This window comes from Gopherus flavomarginatus, chromosome 8 (genome assembly GCF_025201925.1).
Source record: "Gopherus flavomarginatus isolate rGopFla2 chromosome 8, rGopFla2.mat.asm, whole genome shotgun sequence".
In the NCBI taxonomy this organism is placed as follows: Eukaryota; Metazoa; Chordata; order Testudines; family Testudinidae; genus Gopherus; species Gopherus flavomarginatus.
Genome location: NC_066624.1, coordinates 91,107,076 through 91,129,987, shown reverse-complemented (window position 1 = coordinate 91,129,987; position 22,912 = coordinate 91,107,076). Strand labels below are relative to the sequence as shown.

General features: G+C 38.7%; 1 protein-coding gene across 1 annotated transcript in view; it reads right to left on the bottom strand.

Annotated features, from left to right (window-relative positions):
- The window catches only part of RSRC1 (arginine and serine rich coiled-coil 1), a 355,820-nt gene that overhangs the window by 315,423 nt on the left and 17,485 nt on the right, over positions 1–22,912 (bottom strand). The window lies entirely within an intron of this gene.

Genomic DNA, 22,912 nt, shown 5'->3' with positions numbered 1-22,912 from the left:
ACATTAATAATTTGATGCACTGCAGTTATCTCCACCACATAATCCTACTAATTCCTACCCCTCTACATTACTTCCCATTCTCTTGACTCCCTGCAGTACTGATACCAGGGTACACCAGAGGAACCAAAGGAAGGGTAGGGAGGGCTGTGAGTAAGAGGATATTACCTGTGGGTTGCGGCTTCAGGAGGGACTATGCTGTATAGCTTGAGTTCGGGTGAAAGAAACCCTTTGTCTCACAACAGAGTCATGAGTACTTAAAAGACTCCCTTGTTGGTGCTGCCTCAACTCCCCAGCCCACTAAGACAGCAGCACTGTGGAAGGCCCATTTATGCAATGATGCCTCAGTATCAAGGCTCACCATCACAACCACTGGCCATCTGCACAATGTGCCTTTACACTCACACATACCCAGGTCCCATTCACAACCATACTAACCCCAAAACTCCCATTCAAGTCCTCTCTCCACATCCCTACTCATCTCCCTTACCCAACCACATCAGCAGTGCTGTGGGCTGGCTTGTAGGTTAGTCAGGCTACAGGGAATTAATGTTTTTGGGGACAAAGACCAAACTTTAGCAGGGATATAAAGGCACAAAAGAGTGACAAAGGTCTGGGGATCTGGGTGGGAAAGACTTTTGCAAACAGCATGGGGTGTGGGAAAGCTCAGTGCCCAGGCACTAAGGCATCAGAGCATCAATGGCTTCCTCAGTTCCCCATTTCACCAATGCAGCAGAAACCACCCCTAGGGCCCTAGCAGTTTCATCCTTCCTCTATACACCGCTTACCCCACCCCCATGTGCGTATACATGTCTTTCTCTCACATACACACACCCCGACCTCTTAACCCCTCATGCCCTGCCAGTTCTGCCTGCCTCTACTTCCCAGCTCTCCTCCAGGACTCCCAGAGTCTCCTTTCTCCGACAAAGTCCATTCCTTACTCTCCAGCCTGTCTCCTTAGCTCACCAGGAACATATGCAAAGCACAGCTATAGAATCAATGAGGCAGGTTGATAGTACTTGAAATTAGAAGCCTGAGAGAACTGAGCAGTTCCATCAGATAATATTGGCAAAAATTAATTAGGTTACCCTAAATAAGGAAAATAATTCTGGTTTTAATTTTAAAATTGCATAGGTGACCTATTTCATGAGATACTATTACTTTGTGTGCACAAGGGTGAAGTTTGGCATTAGAGAAACCAGAAGAAATGAGAGGAAACCAATAGAAAATTTATGAAAGAAAAAACATTCTGAAGTGTTTTCTCAGCAAGGTTAGTGAATATTTTACCAATTAATTTTTAAAAATTTCATTGGTCCTTTAAAGAGCTAACGTACCTCATTTGGAAAATAATAAAAGCTATTTATGTGAAATAAAGGGGAATTTAGTCTTGCTTTAAGCACAAATCCCAAAGCAACATTGTCTATGGAGTTGCTACTGACATCTCAATTCATAGAATCATAGAAGATTAGGGTTGGAAGGGACCTCAGAAGGTCATTTAGTCCAACCCCCTTCTCAAAGCAGGGCCAATCCCCAGACAGATTTTTACCCCAGTTCCCTAAATGGCCCCCTCGAGGATTGAACTCACAACCCTGGGTTTAGCAGGCCAATGCTCAAACCACTGAGCTATAGTAATACCCACAAACACTAACTTAATATTAGGTATGAAGCAACAAATGAGTGCAACAAACAAAGAAAATGAGAAGTAATGGCACTAAAATAAATTCTGAAACTGAATCCAATCTAACTTTAGTTTTATGGATAAATTATACATTTTAAAAAGTTGTAAATGAGCATGGGATATCACCACCATTCTGGAGACTCAAGTTTATGGATAATCTCACTCCCTGGGCTAATGGAAATTAGGTATATGAGATAAATGGCTATCTTGTTATGACCTATACATCTTTAAAACACCGGTTTTATGTTGATCTGTTGAGCCGCCTTCATAACAATTATCTAAAACTGTACTTCCTACCTTCATTATTAAAGATATGAGCATAATAGTGATAGGACATTAAAAAAGTTTAAAAGGACAAGGTCAGCCTAGAATGAAGTGGGTGGTCCAATGGATGTGTCATATTAATGAAGCAACCCTCCACAAAAAAAGTCTAGTTCAAATTTTTTTTCCTAGTTTTCCACTGCTTTCTCCAAATGAAACATTATAAAAATTCTGCAAACAAATGTCACATTAGACATATATGAAGTTATGCTTAAATCTCATTCTTTAAATATGGCACCTGGAGTGCTGATAAAATAAAAATATATATAATTATAATCATTACTTAGTAGAGCTCAGCAGTAAGCCAACAGCACTTATGAATTCATATGATTTAGCTTTTTTATATCAATGAAAGGCATCAAAGCAGCTGTCACTAGCAGCTATCTGGCCTTATTGATAACTTAAGAGCCCCTGGCTTTGCCTTATGAAGTTTAATTTCCCAAAGCGGTCAATTAGATCTTGGTAATATCCTCATTGGTGGATTATTGCTCCAGGATATTGTGTAAGCTTTTGCTTCACCTCTTTATTTTTTCATTGCATTCACATAGACAAACTTTTTTTACTTCCTTTGAGACACTCAATGATGATAGCTAAAAAGTTTTTTTAAAGAAAGAGCCTATTAGTAATGTAACCTCTAATGCAATTGCCAACTCCAAAAGAGAAATCTTACATGTTGTTGGTTTATTGATGGAACCAGAACAAAACATGGTCTGACCTTACCACCTACAAAGGATGTAAGGCTCTACGAACAAGTTCAATAATGTCAATTCAACCAGCTTCTCCCCGGCCACAATTCCGTATTTGAAGTGGAATGTAAAATGTCCTCAAGTACTTTACTTAAATATATATATGTTTTGAAGTACCTAACCAAGCTTTGTAATTTTATATTCCACCCATTCCATCCCCCACCTCCACAAAGGCAATGTTTATTCAGGTCCCTTATTAAGCGGCTCTGCATAGTTAACAATATGTGACAGTGCTAAACTGTCTAGAAAGCAGAGTTTAAAAATAATATAACAAAGAATCTGAATCAGTAAATCACAATTTTAAAACCACAAATCCAGCAGTTAAAGCCAATCAAACAATAAAAGAGGGGAGAAGTGTCTAAGAAATACTTAAAGAAACACTGCTTGATCTTACCTAAGAATTCTATCAGTTTCTCTTTGGAAAATGCTCAGATTCATTTCCAGAGGCAATGCTGTCAAAGAAGCACTTAGCGAGAACTATTACAAGAACTGCGGCCAACTGTTCATCTCTGTCTTTCACAATTGCCTTGTCCTGGTCCCTCTCCTTCTGCTCTGACTATTCAGTCAGTCTCCTCTTTATTGAATCCTCCTCCACTTCTCCAATCTCCACCTACAGGACTCCATCCTTAGAATACTCTTCTGTCCACCCACTTTTCCTTGGGTGAGCTCCTCCACTCACAATTTCAAATTACCATCTTCATGCTGATTACTCACTAACCTGTCTTTCTAGTCCTGACCTGTCTCTTCCCACTCAATCCCACATCTCAGTCTGTTTCTCCATCTCTTCCTCATGTCTTTAGTAAGGCCAAAACTGAAATACTTATCTTTCCTCCCCAGCTCTCCCTATGCCTCCCATTCTCCTATCACCTTTGACACTACTGTACTACCTATAAAATTCTCTCTCATAATCTTGGCTTCAACTATAACTCTGCCCCTCACTGTGACCCACACATTCAAGTTATGTTAAAAATCTTGCTTTCTTCCTCGGCACATTCCCAAGTTCCATCTTTTTTCTTTGTTTCCACACAGCTATGATTTTCACATTGGCCCTCATCTCTTGGAGACATTAGCCAGGGTACAATCAGAACTGCTGAACAGCTGTATCCCCTTTAACCTCCAGTCTGGGGTGCCTTTTATACTGCTTTGCTATGAGAACAAACCACTCCTGGTCCTGTTCACACACAATCTCTAGCATGCAAAATCACTCCCAGCTGAATGATATAAATGCTCTGGCCAGCCACTCATTAACTACATACATGGCGACACCAGCAAACTCCTAGTCCCAGATCTTCCCTTAGAAAATGGTGAACATGAGGTAAGGTCTGTCACACTCTTATCTTGATTACTCCTCTATTCTGGCCACCACCAGGCAAACACTTGCAGCAATTCTCTCTAATCCCATGTAGAAAACTTTCACTAAGGTAGTCTTCCTTGCCCATGACTCTGACCATGTCACATGTACCCCTCCCTTCAAATCTCCCCATTGTCTCCTCATGTTCCACAGCATCATAGTCAAGCTCCTTGTCCCTATCTTCTAGGCCATCGGTTCCCAAACTGGGGGGCGCCCCCGGGGGACGGGGAGTGTGAAGAAATTCTAAGAGGGGGGTCAGGCTGTGAAATTTTCATAACAAAAAAAGTCAGGGTAAATTTTTATTTATTATTTAATAGACCAACAATAAATTATACATATTCTGTACACATAACTATTCATAAAATTGTCCAGTTACAGGCCTATATTATTTAACTAGAATAAAATATTAACATTCTTGGTTTTGATTATAAATATAAGCAAACAAGAATAAAGGTATAACAAACTACAATAATAATAATAAAAATACAACTATAAATAAAAGTATATAACTGCAATGTTTTCAAATTTCATACTATGAAATGCGAATATTTTTTATTTTTTTGCCTTTCGATGTGCAGGAATGCCGTTTCGTTCAATGGGAAGGCCAAAGAACAATGTAGTAAAGCGATTAAACTTTTTAAAACTTTCCAGCTGACTCACGAGAGTGTTTGAGACTGTTCTATCATGGGAGTGGTTACCTCCACCACTTATTGCGCAATACCAGCTATTTGCTGGACTGGTGGTGGGGTATATATAGGGCAGCACATGTTCATACATAATAGTAGTAGTAAATAAATGTTCACAATAACTCAAATTAACTTGCATCTATTATTATTCATTAATCAGGAAAATCATAGATTTTTTTATTCGTCTATTACGGCCGCGATTAAGAAAAGGAAGTATGATGAAGACTACATTAAGTATGGTTTCACTGTCATGGGGAAAAAAAAAAAAAAAGGGCCCGATCATCCTCAATGCATAGTATGCCACGCAGTTCTCAGCAATGATGCCCTGAGACCTTGTCGTCTTGAGCAACAATTGACAAAGAACCACAGCGCTTTGAAAGAAACCAAAAGAGTTTTTTGCTGCTAAACTTCAAAATTTAAAACACATGAAGCTGGACACTACTGGAGCTTCTCATTAAGCGTTGGCCAAAGTGGTAGAAGCATCTTATGAACTGTCATTGCTCATCGCTAAAGCCAAAAAAGCGCACATAATAGGAGAAACTCTTGTGAAGCCTGGCTTCTTGAATGCAGCTTTGTGTTTGGTGCCAAAAGCTAGAAAAAAAAATATCAGAAATTTCGCTTTCTGACAATTCCGTGAAATGTCACAATCGATGACATGGCCAAAGAACACAACTTGAAGTTTTAGGGGGCAGTGAAAGCTTCTCCTTTTTTCGCAACTCAGTGTGACAATACCACTGATGTAGCACAATGCTGTCAGTTGCTCATCTACGTTCGATTAATTAACAATGGAACTGTGAAAGAAGAACTGCTTTTTTCAAAGGAATTGATGACCACAAAGGCTTCTGATGTTATGAAAACGGTTTCTGACTTTTTTTGAAGAAAATGGACTTTCATGGGGAAAACTGGTTGGTGTATGCACAGACAGTGCTCCAGCAATGCTTGGCTCTCGCTCTGGATTTGTGACTTTGGAAAGGAAAAAACCCAGCCATACTCACGACTCACTGCATCATACACAGGCAAGCGTTGACTACTAAAACCCTTCCAGATGATCTACATGACTCATTGAATTTGGCCAAAGTTGTTAATTTTGTGAAGAACAGCACTTTAAATACGAGAGTTTTTGCAGATTTGGGAGCAGATCATAAAATTATTTTGTTTCACATGGAGGTACGATGACTTTCCAAAGGGAACACGATTTCAAGATTATTCGAACTGAAAGCCAAAGTGGAAATTTTCCTCAAGCAACAGAAAAAAAGAAGAGAGTTATACTGTGCATTTACAGACTAAAAACGTTTCAACTTTCACTGGCATAGTTCATGGACATTTTTGAATCTTTGAACAAATCTCAGTGTGAAGCTGCAAGGAAACAATGCTGCAAACATTATAGCGCACCATGATGCCATCAAAGCGTTTATGGGCAAAAAAAATCAAGCTTTGGAAACGTTGAAAACAAGCTCAGATGCCTAACTTTTTGTCTTTTCCAACATTTTCATCACTCGCTGAAAATAAAAGGTTTCCAAGAACTTTTTAAAGAGGATGCTGGCAACCCCATTCATAAATTAGCATGTAATCTGCTCAACATTGATGTCGATTCATTGCCACAGTACTGAAAGAACAAGCATTCTAAATGAAATATGATTCAAGTGCGAAAGATATTTTCGAAAACTTAAGCCTGGATGAATTTTGGATAAAATATTTCCCAACTTACCCAAAAGTTGGAGAAGCGCTACGTATTATTCCATTTTCATCACCGTACCTTTGAGAAAAAAGCTTTTCAAGTTTAGTCATAATAAAAATGAAACAAAGAAATCAACTGGATGTTGAAAAGTATTTTCGTTGCACACTTTCATACCTAGGATTTCCCAACTCGTGAAGAAAATGCAGCTTCATCCTTCACATTAAATTCATTTTGTTCATGCTCTTATTTTAAACTACATTTTTATTAAATTTTTGTGCGAAGAAAAACTGTGTGTTTTTATTTTTAATTTTAAATTAAAAATAATTTGTTAAAAGGGGTGTTGGATGATAGTAAAGGAGAGGTGGGGGGGGCATGAGGGTTTCTCGAAAATTAAAAAGGGTGCATGATGCCGAAAAGTTTGGGAACCAATGTTCTAGGCCCTTCACAATTCTGTTCCTCCTCAATTATCCACCATTGTCTCTTTTTGCATCAGCCTTCTGCTCTGAGGTTAATAGCAAAAACTCAGTCTCCTCCAACCCCCCACTCCTAATTTAACCTCTTTTCTCACAATAATCCTCACTTATTTTTAACCCCCCTCCCTGAACTAGCCCACGAGGGTACTACCCCCTTTATTCCTTCTAATCCCTCCAAAAAACAATTTCTAGCATGATGTCTACAAGAAACTGCCAACTAATAATAGATAGGAAGAAGCAGCTTGTGGTAAAGTTTTAAATAATCAGTTAAGTATGTTTTACTCTTCTCTGCTCCAACTTCCTTTGTTGCTTGCTTTAGCTTGTGAGCACTTTGAGGTCAGTACTGTGTCTTCCGATATTTGGAAAGGGCCTAGCACACTGTGGGCACTATCATGATAGGAATACAAACAAACCAAACCAATCAACCATTATGATGATGATTATGCCAGGAATATAGCTAATTGACAGAGATAGCTGCCTTTTTATTCGCCATGCTAATGACAAGCAAACATACAAGCTTTCAGCGTTTACCTCTTTGGGCAGTTTTACCCACAACCTAAAGCTGTGCAATATTGATGCTTTAATAAAATATCTGTCAATAGAAACATTGCATAATTGTTCAATAGTTAAGATATGCTATGCATTCAGCTTCACTTCAAATGAGCTTATAAAAGGACTAAAAACAGAACCGTGATTTTATACACACATACACAGCACAAATTCTCGTTGCATTGCTTTATTCTTCAGATTCATTTCCAGCATCCAATAAATGTCAAGAACTTCTTGATGTTACTGAAGCCAAAAAAACTGGATTGCTACTCCGCTGTTCTTAAACATACACGTTTCATGCTGCAGGACTACTGTTGCTCATTTGAAAATTTAATAAAATTACATTTAGCAGGATACCAATATAATTGTTAAAAGTATGGTATATTAAATCAGGCTTCCCAATATTGTGTATAAATACAGCAGCCTAAAAAACAGATAGAACACAAAGCAATTAATTTTAAAATGCACATCTAAATTTCAAGTTATTTTTAACTGACTGGAAGGAAATCAAAATGACCTTCTGACATCTGATGTTATGGATGCGAAATGTAAGTTTCTGATAGCATGCTGCTACCAGAATTTTTAAAAGCTGTGGGTAGGCTGTTACTACAACTTGATACTTAAACAGGCATTTTTTATTTAGAGCTGGTTAAAACAAGGCAAGTATATTTCAGGGGAAATATCAAAAGAACTTAAAATAGTTTTGTTTTAAATTTTCCACTAGTTTTGTTTTTCATTAAAGTTTTGCATTCATTTCAATGGGAAAACCATTCACTTTTTTCTATTACAGAAAAACAAAATAAGCAAATTACACCCTTCACCTAAATCAAAACAAAAATTTCTTAAATTTTTCATTTCCAATTTTTTTTTGAAAAAATAAATTTCAATCAAACTGAATTTTCCCACACCCACAAACCTTTTAGTTTTAGTTGAAGAGGCAATTTCCATTGGAAATTTTTTCTGTTGGAAATGTTGTCACCATCTCTACTTGTAATGCAGTGTATCTAGACAAATAGCTATCTTGTGTAAAAACGGATTCATCTGAAGAACTTACTGACATTTTGCAGAGCTTCAGTTACTTACACAGCCAAAACAAATACTTCAAATATTTAGACACTGAGATTAAATACATATTTACAGAAATATACATCATAGTAGCTATGTAAACAACTGCAGAGCCGGATATTATGCAGTATTTATGATAAAGCACATTTATAATGAGCTTCTAACCACCTCACCGGCACTTTGTTCACTAATACATCTCTACCAGAAGTAATATCATTCCAAGCGATGGAGCAACTTTCAGATAGATGTTTTGTTATAAAAGGATAATTAACTTTCCAGAGACACAATTTTCTACTTCCCCATAAAAAAAAAAATCAGATATGCAGAATGAGAAATATCCATTTCTAGACCAGTGATATCTTTGAGGTTCAATATCATGAGACGAAACAGTTGTTTTACATCAATTTAAAGTCAAGACCCATTTTTCCAATTGTCAAGACCAACCACTGGTCTGATTCAGTATGATAGTTCTTATGTTCCCTCCCAAGTCTTCTCTGGTGGAGATGTGGTATCCAGGTAGTTTGGCTTTACAAGTGGAGAGACACAATAACTGCCATAAAAAATTTAGTGCTCTTTTGCTAAATGCACGTGGCATGACCAAAATACATAATAGTGTGGTAGGTTTTAATGGCATGGATTTGAGATGACTGCATTGCTGTTTCAATGCTTTTGATTAATGCTCTAAGCCCCAATTCATGCCACAGACCTTTATCCCACATCTACTGCACTTTCACCACAAACACACATAAAATGACCCAGACTATCAGCAGACAGCAGATAAAAAGGAATGGTCTACCAATAAAAGGCAAATAGTATCAATAGAGTCTGCTCAGGCTAGTTGACAGTACTGCCATATAGGTCATCTTAAAAGTTTTTCATTCACATTTTCTGTTAGTGGTATCGTTGCATACTTAGCTGATGGTTCAGAATCTTTACTTAAGGAAAATCAAATCATTCTCTTAAAAAAAGTAGTAAGTATCTGTGCATAAAACGACAGAACATTTTAAGCAACAGAATCCTGAAAGGGATTTTATTTTCCAAAAAGCCTAATATCTGTAATAAAGTGCTGTACTATTATTGTTTGCATTGACTATTAATAAATGTTTGAGATTGAAGATGAGCTTGATCTTGCTCAGTCAACAGCAAGACTTACACTGACTTCAGTGGGAGCAGGATCAAGCCCTATACTTGCGTTTGAAGCAGTAGAGAGTTTTCAGGAGTAGTGCTTAAAACAAAACAGAAACACACTTTCTTGTAATTCCAGCAGTAATGTCTTACTTTATGTGACTCATAATTCTGGCAATGCATTTTAAAGATTATCACTTAAACCTAGTGCTATCTTGCACATGTGAATAGCCAGTACACTGAGTGGGTGGAGTTGTCCACAATTTAGTATTATTCCTTCCTTGACCTCTCTCACACTGTACTTCTTTGCATAAGCAGGAGACCACATCCTTCCCGGATGCAAACATTCTAAACTAAAAGAATTCTGACAAATTATTAGGGTTGACCATGAATTAACTCTAGTTTACAATACCAGGACAGCAGAAAGATCAATCAACATCCATCTTGTTTTTAACCTAAAAATAAATGAGAATTTTCTGAAACTACCCATAGCAAGTAGCCTCCTTTCCACCTGCTTACAACAGCATGCACACGTTTCAACATAAAATCTGTTAAAGAGGAAAATTTGTAATTAAAGAGTAAAGTATTTTCAAATAAAAGTCCTGGGCAGAAAATATTTTTCATTGGTAATCCAGAAACACCAACATTACCAACCTTGATCATTTTTAGAAGGTCTCATCTATTAGGTATCTAGATCTGTAATTGTCGAAGTATCTAAAAACTGAACTGAATTCAAAAATATTTCATGACAGCAGCTTTCAATTTCAGGTAACAGTAGAAGCCAAAAATGCTTAACAGACAATAAAATACAAACTCTCAGATTTAAACACAATTACAATACAGTACTCTATAGTCACTGGATTGCATGAAATCAAGAAATAAGGTTTAGTATCCTTTGTTTTATTCTGTTTGAAGCCCTATGAATTCAAAGATTTAAATTTGGAGATTTGATGTGTAAGAAAAACAGTTATTTTCTATTAACATGGAAAAACAATTGTAATAAACTCAAGACATAGGTTAATACTCTATGCACATATAAATTATACCTATTTTAGTTCCTCCATCCTAGAGAAGCATAATACTCTAATAAGAACTATCCTAATATTCATCCAGCAATAACTTCAAGCTGATATTATTATTCTCATTCCCCTGAATAATATCCATACTCCAGGGCCATTTTCCTTCTCATATTCAATATCATGCATGCTTGTATTAAGATTCCTTTCTTCATATCCTGTCACAGTATCAATCACTACCTCCTGTCCACTCAATCCACTTTTGATTTATCAGCCACCGTCTTTCTGGACTCCATAACTCGACCCAAACCATTTTAACAAGACATTGACAAATAGCACCCAGTATCACATCAACCTGTTCCACTTAGTAAACTAAGAAACAGTAACTGTGACATCTCTGCATAAGTATTCCATTCTATTCCCCAGACTGATGTATATTAATGAGGAGATGGTATTTGAAATGCTTCTTCCACATCAGCATCTAATATGATCAAATTAGGAAATGGGATGATTTATTAAATTTTGTAGAGCTGAAATATTTCTATCACTATATGTGTGGTTTCAGAAAGTGAGCTGTTGCTTTCAATTTTTCTACTGAGGATGTGCCTGCATTTCACAGACGAATTATTGTCTTTAAAAAGATTGCAAGAAGGCGAAATGTTATTAAGCAAATGCTCAGTAAAACAAACTAAATCGGTTTTAAATTTCCTAATTTAATGTAAATCATGGTTGTTTTGCTGAAATTCAGTTTGTGATCTTATTAATTCATATTTGCATCATACTATCTTGCTGTAGGACAGTTTTAAATTTATAGCATTGCTTGGCAGCCTTACTTCTTGACTCTTAAGATGCATCTGACATAAAATAAATAATTGCAATATGCACATATTTTCTTATATTCTGAGATAAAGTAAGAAAAATCCATTTAGGTGACAAAAACATAATACCTACTCAAAATATTAAAAATAACTAGAACAGGATTTAACTTTACAATTTTTTTGAGAATACTTGATACTTCAAGTGCTTTACATGTTCAAAGCTCTGTACATCATTTATTATTAACCCTTACAAAACTCCTGTTAGAAAAATTACAAAAAACATGTTAGACTGACCACACTTTCAGTGACATGCTCATTAATTTGAAAGCACAAAGTACTCTAATGTTGTTGGAGGCTGGAGAGAGAAAAGAAACTGATAATGAGATATAGCTTGCAGACTCTATATCACTGTTTCAAATCCAGGCCAGGTAAATAGGAATTGAAATACAGTTAACAGCTCTTCAGTCTCCAATATCAAATGAGTTTTGTGGTCTCAGTCCACTTCCCAGTGGAAGAATCACTACAATTGCTCACCCTTAAAGGTGATTCTTCCTGATCAAAGTTGAAGTACATTGGCAGAAGAATGAGACACACAGTGGTCTAGGAAAGCTTCTGCCCTCCTTGCCACATCCCAACCTGTACCTATTCAATGATTAAACATACTGCAGCCCATATGTTTGTCAATGTACCACCTTTCACAAGCAGTAGGTCAAAAAATAATGGATAGTGTGAACTTATAATGTTCTAATACAACTGCGCTGCTTGTGTCACATTTGTTCATTTTGTTGGCTTTCATTTGAAGGCTTTTAATCAAAACTTGAAATATCTGAAAGGGTTTTGAGTATTGTTAATGAAAAGATGAAAGATGCCTCAACTTACTGACCAAGTATTACATTTATTTTGGAACAGTTTGAGAAGCTATGTCTACCACAAAGGAAACCCAGGTTCAAGTCTTTGATATCAATATTTAAACAAGCAGACGGAGATTGTGAGTAAAATGGACATAGAACACTTATTCTAGAGATCATTAATCCTTGTGTTACTCAATTGTAACATTTGATGAACAATAAGCCATGCTAGGGAACACATTAGTAAGCTATTGTATATATGCCTTGAGTACATTTTCAGCTTCATGCCTTCAGCCACTGAAAAAGTGCACCAAAAGGTAATGCATGTTCTGGCAGTTTACTGCTATTAGAATATTCAATATTTTTTTCCTCTGTTGTGTCTTGCGGCAATGAGTTCCACAGACTAACTGTTTACTGTGTGAAAAGGGAAAACATGTACTCCTGTTAAGAGTATTTTTAATATATTTCTTGTCTAACTTTCTTTTACTTTTTTTTTTATATTTTTTTTTTGCTTTGTTTCATATATAAAAGGTTTTTTGGACTATGTGGAACTTCCTCTCTTCCCCTATTCTCCAGAAGCCCCGATACCCTTTCAGCAGCAGTTTTGGTTACACAGCCACTTTTAACTATCATTCTACTAAAAAAAAAAAGTACTAAACAGGTCCAACTTCACAATATGGAGTGAGTAAAAATAACAATGTATGTAACGGCTGCTACTAAAGGACAAATTAGCACTTTGGTGGTTAAGTAGTAGTTTGAAGCTTTCACTTTTTTCTAATAGCCATTCCCTCACACCCAGTGGCTATGTTCAGTGCTGCCTCATTAGAGTCAAAGCTCTCTCTTATATATAGTACTACCACTCAGTCTTTTTGGCCTAATCTGTCCTTCCTGTGGAGTTTATAGCCAGGTCCTATGTGTCTGTGGTCATTTCACCATTTTTCAGTAATGTTCAATATGTCAAGGTCCTCTTCCATTTTTATTTCCTTCTTTATCTGACATCCCATTACTTTTCTTTAATTTAACTCTGATCCCAATCTGCCCTTCCTCAAGCTCAACTGTAATTTCTGTCCTATCCTTTACTAGGAAATAAGAGATACTTTTGTATTATAACACACATCTCATGTTCTTGTCTGACTAGAGCGCTCATCAGCACCCACTATCTTCCTTCCAGCTCCACAATCAGACTGGAAAAAGAGTAGGTGGTGATAATCACTCAGGCTCTGCCCACAGCACCAGCTCCACCCACAACACTACTCATGACCTGTTCCCACCACATTATGTCTTCTTTCCTGACCATGACCCGTGGGACAAGAGCCCCAGTATTCACTCCTGGCCAACAAGAGCAACAGTTATCACCACCAGATGGCTCTCTCCCCTACACTGGAAGGCTGTGCACTGGCTCCCCACTGCTGTCTCATGTCCTGCAACAGCTGCTTGCAGTAGCTTAGGAGCGGTGGCCATTCACAACTAACATTGGGAGAAGGAGGTAAAGCAAGATGTCAGTGGTCTCAGAGAGGTAACAATACAGCAGCGGTTCTCAAACTGTGGGTCAGGACCCCAAAGTGGGTCACAACCCCATTTTAAATGGGGTCACGAGGGTTGGCTTAGAGTTGCTGGGGCCCAGAACCAGAGCCTGAGCCCCACCACCCAGGACTAAAGCCAGAGGCCTTCAACCCTAGGAGGCAGGGCTAAGTTACAGGCTCGCTGCCCGAGGCTGAAGCCCTTGGGCTCTGCTCCCCCAACCCCTGCCTAGGGGCCAGGCTTCAGTCCCCCTTTCTGGGGTGTCATAAACAGATAGTTAGGGGTTAATGTCTCTTTTACCTGTAAAGAGTTAACAAGCTCAGTGAACCTGGCTGACACTTGACCAAAGGACCAATCAGGGGACAAGACACTTTCAAATCTTGGTGGAGGGAAGTCTTTGTTTGTGCTGTTTGTTTTGTTCTTTGTTCGCTCCTGGGGCTAAGAGGGACCAGATGTACAACCAGATCTGTCTCCATTCTTTCTAAAACAGTCTCTCATGTTCATAATAGTAAGTACTAGCTAGAAAAGGCGGATTAGTTTTAGGTTTGTTTTCTTAATTTGCAAATGTGTATTTTGCTGGATGGATATTTTACCTCTGTTTGCTGTAACTTGTTTCTTAGGCTAGTGGGGAGAGAGTCTCTCTAGTCTATATAAGCTGAAGACCCTGTAAACATTTTCCATCTTGATTTTACAGAGATAGCTTTTAATTAAAAAAAGAAAAAATAAAAAATTTTCTTTTTTTAAAGAACCTGATTGATTTTTTTCCTTGTTTAAGACTCAAGGGGATTGGGTCTGAACTCACCAGGGAGTGGTGGGGGGAAAGAAGGGAGGGAAAGGTTAATTCCTCTCTGTTTTAAGATTCAAGGAGTTTGGATCACAGTGATCTCTCAGGGAAAGTCTGGGAGGGGGAAAGGAGGGGGATTGGTTTATTTCTCTTTGTTTTAAGACCCAACGGGTTTGGGGGACAGGAAGTGTACCAAAACACTATATTTTTGGTTGGTGGCAGCTCTATCAGATCTAAGCTAGGAATTAAGCTTAGAAGGGTACATGCAGGTTCCCACTATCTGGACGCTAAAGTTCAAAGTGGGAATAATACCTTGACATGGGGTCATTAGTAATTTTTGTCATCAGAAGAGGGTTGTGGTGCAATGCAGTACAGTATATAGGAACATACTAGCCCAATTCAAGTCCTGTCCAGCTCTTAGTTAAAATAATTTTCCAAAAATCTTTTCAATTTCTGTGTTAGTAATCCAAGCTAATCCCTGGAAGACAAGTTACATGTCTTCAAGTCACCAGGGCTCAATGAAATACATCCTAGAATACTCAAAGAGCTGACTGAGAAGGTATCTGAGTCATTAGTGATTATCTTCAAGAAGTCATGGAAGACAAGAAAGATTCCCGAGGAAAGGAAAAGGGCAAATATAGTGCCAATCTATAAAATGGGAAATAAGACAACCTGGGCAATTACAGATGAGTCAGCCTAATTTCATTACCTGGAAAGATAATGGAGCAAATAATTAAGCAATTTGTGAAAACCCATAAGATAATGTGATAAGTAATAGCTTTCATTGACAGGGTAACAAGTCTTGTGGATAGGGGGAAGCAGTAGATGTGGCATATCTTGACTTTAGTAAGGTTTGAGATACTGTCTTGCATAACCTTCTCATAAGTAAACTAGGGAAATACAACCTAGATGAAGCTCCTGCAAGGTGGATGCATAACTGGTTGGAAAACCATTCCAAGAGAGTCGTTATCAGTCAGTCACAGTCAAGCTGGAAGGGCATCTCAAGTGGGGTCCCATGTGGATCAGTTCTGAATCCAGTTCTGTTCAATATTTTCACAGTGATTTAGATAATGGCATAGAGAGTACACTTATAAAGTCTGCAGATAATACCAAGCTGGGATGAGTTGGAAGATGGGATTAAAATTCAAAATGATTGGGACAAACTGGAGAAATAGTCTAAAGTAAATAGGATGAAATTCAATAAGGACAAATGCAAAGTACTTCACTTAGGAAGGAACAATTAATGGCACACATACAAAATGGGAAATGACTGCCTAGGAAGGAGTACTACAGAAAGGGGTGTAGAGGTCATAGTGGATCACAAAACTAAATATGAGTCAACAGTGTAACACTACTACCAAAAAAAGCAAATATCATTCTGGGATGTATTAGCAGAAGTGTAGTAAGCAAAACATGAGAAGTAATTCTTCCACTCTACTCTGCACTGATTAGGCCTCAACTAGAGTACTGCGTTCAGTTCTGGGCACCACATTTCAGGAAATGTGGACATACTGGAGAAAATCCAGAGAAGAGCAACAAAAATGACTGAAGGTCTAGAAAACAGGACCTATAAGGGAAAATAGAAAGAATTCGGTTTGTTTAGTCTGAAGAAGAGAGGACTGAAGGGGGACATTATATCAGTTTTCAAGTACGTAAAAGGTTATTACAAGGAGGAGGAAGAAAAATTGTTCTTCTTAACCTCCAAGGACAAGACAAGAAGCAATGGGCTTAAATAGCAGCAAGGTCAGTTTAGGTTGGACATTAGGAAAAACTTCCTAACTGTTAGGGTGGTTAAACACTGGAATAAGTTGCCTAGAGAGGTTGTAGAATCTCCATCACTGGAGATTTTTTAAGAGCAGGTTAGACAAACACTGGTCAGATATAGCCTAGGCCCTAGATAATACTTAGTCCTGCCATGAGTGCAGAGGACTGGACTAGAACTAGATGATCTCTCAAGGTCCCTTCCAGTCCTACAATTCTATGATTTAGCCCCTACCTTTTCCCCCTAAAAATCCTTAATACCTACAAAATGTAAATACTTCCTCTTTACACCATCTTCTCCTGTGCACTAAGACCCTGAAATTCTCTGTCAAAAATAGGAAAATAAAGTAGTCATGAGAGCTCAGGTTTGATTCCTGGTGCACAGTGACTGGATTACACAATTTTACCAAATTTCAGCAACACCTGTATGAAGCTGGAGAAACTTAATACTGACATGACCAAAAAATATAAAATTAGAAGTGAACTTTATGGGTAATATTTTCCATTAAAAAAACCTCAAAACCCTATGCACTTCAATTCATTACATTACGTTCATTTCTCACCGTGCTCAATTATTGTGTTTATCTCCCTTTCAAGAACTCAAATGGAGGATAGCAAAATAGCAGAGAAAGATGTTCCTTCCTCAAGTGCTCAGAACTGGTACCCACACTCGATAAAGTATGAAATATTTGACAGAGAAGAGGCTATGCAGGATAAAGCTTTCAAGAAACAAAGCAAAAAGGTTACGTGTATTTCATGAGCCTAGTTGATGTCTTATTCAACAAAAAATAGTGTTTGTTACAGCAAGTGTCACATCACATGATGCTTATATATGGTACTGTAAAGCAAACAGGTCATCTTAGGAACATAGCTTGTCATGAGAACGTATGTACTTTTAAATGGAGACAAGGAAGTCTAATAGTTACTATATTCTGAATCAGATGTGGTTAAATACACACACACATTCCCCAGCCACCCAACCCCCTTTTTAACCTCACTCTGGCCCCACATTGCAACAACCTCATCCAGGTCTGAGATGGAGTGTGAATGTGACTCTCACTAGAACTGCTCCAAATTTTAGTTAGGAACATAGAGAGGGAAGTCATCTAAAAAACACAAAGAGAAATACACAGGGCTGGGTGAGCTGCCTCTTCAGACTCCCAACCCAGAAAACCAAAGACATTTTAACTCCAGTCCTCCATGTTCCACTGCCAGGACATCAACAAGAATTATTTTTAAAGCTAATAGCAATTGTCTTTGTGCACCTTTTGTTACTGCTATATAAATTCAGCAGATGGCAGTTAGCTGTGTTTTGCTGAGAAATCCTTTGCATAAATTCACCTTAGGATACAAGATGCTTACATGACCAGAAGGTTCTCTTTTATTGAAGCCTTCAACACATTTCTGATGTCAGCTTCTAATGTTCTTTGGTTACAATCTGCCAACTTCCCTCCTCACCTTTGCAGAATCCTTGCTCTCTTTCTTCCACTCACAACTCCACATTTTGTTCCAAGTGTAGGGAGTGATGCAGACAGCCTCTATACACCTACAAGGAACTGGTAAGGTGTACTAAACAACTGCTCAGGTCACTTTGCTTTTGCATTGCATCCCTTCTTTCCCACTCCTTATTCAGTTTACTTACATGGTAAAATCAGGTTCCTTATCTGACATCAAAAGTGTCACATGCATCACAGGCGCTCTATGAACAAATATTCACTTTAGCCTTCAGCATCTAGTTTTTGAATCAGATGTAAAATATGCATTGACTCACGAACAAAAGTTAATGACAGCCAGCTCTGGAATTATGGTAGCCGTATGAGATATTCACAGGGGAGTCTTATTCAGCAATGACCTCAGCACTACAAATCCTTAAGTCACTGGATTTCAGGCGCACAAACAGATTTTGAGAAGGGAAAGTAGCAATGGGGTATGAAAAATGTTACACTACTGTATTATAACTACCATTAGCACCAATGAATAAGGAAGACTTGACAGAACTCTGGTGCTACTAACAGCTTTCTAGTCACAGAATTGCAAAATAGCAGCAGCTGCAGAAAGGCACCGGTGACAGAAAAAGAAAGGAGTGGGGAAAGAAAAATGCTGTCAGAAAGGGATAAGAAGAGCTGCAAAGCCCTGGTGGGTATCTACTGTTAGCAGTTTCTAATTTCTTTGTTAAAATGTTACATAATTCTACTAGACACCTTACCATTAATATACTGTATGATTGTTCATCATTTAGCCAATTTGAGCACATCTTAACGGACACAGAACTTGGCTGACTATTTTAGATAACTGTTATAACTTTGAAACGGAGAGGAAATTCAGAGTACAAAATCCAGAATGAGAAAATAACTTTAGTGTATAATTAGAAGGCCAGATCCTGCAGTCCTCCAACTCAACCAGAGAACATACGAGTAGACCCATGGATGTACATATGCATTCAAACTCCATAAGCTGTTATTGGGGATTGAACCTGAACCTTTAAGCATGAAGAGCACAACCCCCCATTACCACCTGAGCACAACTCCATTAGCAGTAAGTAGCAGGCAGCTCATGATCACAGCCAAGCCCCTAAATCAGTGGTCCTCAATGCAGTGCCCGTGGGTGCCATGGCGCCCGCCGGAGCATTTACGTGCGCCCACCTAGTGCCCAGCAGGGGAGAGAAGCTGGAGCCCTGCACCTGCCAGGGACAGAGAACTCCAGGGCCCGCAGGTTCCTGCGGCTTCTCTCCAGCTTCTCCAGGGCTGCAGGCTTAGTTCTCTGTCCCCGGCAGGGGTGGGGCTGCGGCTTCTCTCCGGCTTCGAAGCCGGGGCCCTGTCCCTGGCAGGGACAGAGACCTCTAGGGCTGCAGGCTGCAGGCACCAGTGTTCTCGGTCCCTGGCAGGCACGGGGCCGCAACTTAAGCCGGAGAGAAGCCACAGCCCCATGCCTGCCGGGGACAGAGAACTCCGGGGCTGCAGGCACCGATGTTCTCTGTCCCCGGCAGGCGTGGGGCCTGCCTAGTGCCCAGCAGGGGAGAGAAGACAGGGCCCCGCACCCGCTGGGGACAGAGTACTCCAGGGCTGTAGGCTGCAGGCGCCGGTGTTCCTGGTCACTGGAAGGCATGGGGCTGCAGCTTCTCTCCTGCTTCTCTGGGGCTGCAGGCTGAGGGCACCGGTGTTCTCTGTCCCCGGCAGGTGCCGAGCCGTGGCTTCTCTCCGGGGACAGAGAACTCTGGGGCTGCAGGCTTCGGGCATCAGTGTTCTCGGTCCCTGGCAGGCGCAGGGCCACAGCTTAAGCCAGAGAGAAGCCACAGCCCCGCACCTGCCGGGGACAGAGAACTCCGGGGCTGCAGGCTTCATTCTATGTTGAAGTAAGAATAATAAATATATTTGGACCAGCAGTTCAACTATGTTTTACTTTTTTAAAATAAATGAGATGAAAACTGTTTATGATATTTATTTTGTAAAATCTCCTTAATTTTTCTTACAGGTAGATAAAAAAAAACAAATTCACATGGTAAGGTGAAAGAATAATTGCCGAATAATGTAATTAATACTTTTTACACGTAAAATTACCCTTTTTATCTTATGGATTCATATATTATGTAATAGTAAATATGTTTTTTGTATTATTTAATGTACAAATACAAAATAAGCCTTGAAAAATTGTTGGCACCCGCCACACTCTTCTGAAAACATGAATGTGCTACTGACCACAAAAAGGTTGGGGACCACTGCCCTAAATGATCCTATACTGCATTATATAAAGTATACACCAAATTTCACAACAAGGAAAAAACAAAGAAACTACATTAAAACACTTCCACAAAATTAAGTTTATAATGGAAATTCCATCAGATTCTGCTTTAAAGCTGTTGTGTAACTATTTTAAAAAAGTTAAGTGCTAAACATCTCCAAATAAAGTAGGTACAAAGAGGCAAGCAGTGTAACTGATTCTAAATATTACCTTCTGTTCATTTTAAATACCCCAAGGAAGTCAGACCACCCAGCTCTTGTTCTGCAGCATAGTCCCTGCACGCACACACACACACAATGTGTTATCACAGAAAACAAAGTCCAGCTATCTGGGTAAAGTCAATTGTGTTTCTGAATAATCTTGCAAAGTTTTACAATGTTCTGTATGTTTTTTGCTATTTTATTCAGCATATACTTTTAATCCTTGCAAGGAAAAGAAAAAAAACAGTAATTGACATAACTCCTCCCCAGAAATTAGCCTGTTCCATGGTTAACGGTAGCTGTAACATCACAGCATGGTGCATACTAGGAAAACAAAGTGGAGCAGCCAGTGTGACCTCATGAGCTTGAAAGCTTACAAGTAAATGTGCTAAATGTCCTTCTCCCTTTGCAGTTTAGGGTACTTCTCATACCTATTTACTTAAAAACACGCTTGAGGTTAGTAATTAAAACTCAACTACAGCAATGCTTCCAAAATTATGTAAAAAATAGACTGTTGTAAACACCATACATTTCATAAATAAGTAACATTTTGTACCATGGGACTAACTATCAAAAGCTCAAATCATTTAGTCCAGCGTTTCCCAAACTTCAGACGCCGCTTGTGTAGGGAAAGCCCCTGGCAGGCCGGGCTGGTTTGTTTACGTGCTGCGTCCGCAGGTCTGGCCGATCGTGGCTCCCACTGGCCGCGGTTCGCTGCTCTAGGCCAACGGGAACTGCTGGAAGCGGTGGCCAGTACGCCCCTCAACCCGCGCCACTTCCAACAGCTCTGTAAATTACTGTGTAGCTCCTATATTCCCTAAAATTCAATATCTGGCTTACTAAATATACTTCCATTTGCACCCTATGCTTTTGCCATTTAATTATTTTAAATCCAATTTTTTGTAAACTTTGAGCCGAATCAGCAAACATTTATGCACAAGTATTCCCACTGAGTTCAATAGCTGCTATTGTGATCGCCTGATTCTTGTCAAAGTCCATTTGGAGAACCAATCAAGCTGCTTAAATAACCAAAATGCTACTACACATGTTCCGAAGAAACAAGTATCCAGACAACAGTTATAATGCACATATGAACAATGATGGTGAAAAAACTGCTCATTTCTTTAGCCACATTTAGAAAACAATTCTCCTAATTAGGTATATTTAAAACTAAAACCACCACTTAAATACTTCATACAAAAATTCAGAACTGGGTGCCTTACCTGTCTGGTAGTTATCATTCAGTAACAGGATATAGGCCAAAAAAATTCAATAGAGAGTGACTAGAACAATAATGTTGATAGCCATTGATAATGAACAGATTTTTTCGGAGAATACACGTTTAAATAAGAGTAGGAAACTTTTTTTTTTTTAAGTTACAAAAAAAATTAAAGCATGCTATAATACTTTTTGAAACCTTCTACTTCCAGAGTTAACACATGGATACACTTTTAGAACATGGTCAATTTTTTTTAATAACAATTCTGTTTGTTATTATCAAAAACCCCTATTAGTCACAATCAAATTTACCAAAAAAGCTATAGCTTTCCACACCACATATGTCTGCAAATCTTGGTTTTATATACATCTGAACATGAAACATCAGAAATTTGCATCGACTTTAAACCCTCTCTTTTTGAGAGGGCCACGGATGGGAGAGAAATGAAAAGTAATTAGGGCTGGTCTATGATAAGCCAATAATACACACATAAAACCACTATATGCCTGGTTCACAGAAAACCACCTATCTGTGAACAGGCAAGGAATTTTCAGATTGTTACAGTTAAGCCAGTCTAAGGCTTATTTTTAGCTGTCCTTTGCATCTGACCAGCCAAATGCACAGTATGTACTTCATCTTCTCATCTAAGGCCATGTCTGCACTTACCGAGGATAGACGCTGCTGTGATAGATGCAGCGGGAGTCGATATAGTGGGTCTAAGACCCGCTAAATCAACCACAGAGCACTCTCCAGTTGACTCCAGTACTCCACCAAAATGAGAGCAGCGCGGTGTAGATACTGCAGCAAGTCGACTTAAGCAACATTGATTCACATAGCTGGAGTAGCATAATTTAGGTCGACTTACCACGGTAGTGTAGACAAGGCCTAAGTGTTCCCCAATTTGAATTTTTAAGTTACAGAGAATTTGAAATGACATGCCAGTTTGATGGCTAGCATATCCCAAACTCCAATATCTATCTGGAGACTGAGGATACCTGGCAAAGTCCACCAGACATAACCACTACACACATGGCTTGTATAAGATATAAGCACTGAAGAATAAGCTAATTTCACATGGTGAGACAGGAAAAAGTTCAAAAATGGAATTCTGCAGTCCCAAAGAAAAAAAAAAACCAACTGTCCATTAATAAGAATAAGGCTCTATTTATAATGCTGTAGAGGCCCTTTTGTAAGTAAAGCTCTCTCAATCCAAAAGAATTTCCCCTTTTACTTGAAGTTTACAAAAAGGGAATCTTGATCTTTACTAACATTGATTTTAAAAGGTTCCTTCCTTCTGTCTTAAAGATTTGGTTTCTCTAAAATGTTTTATATTGAATT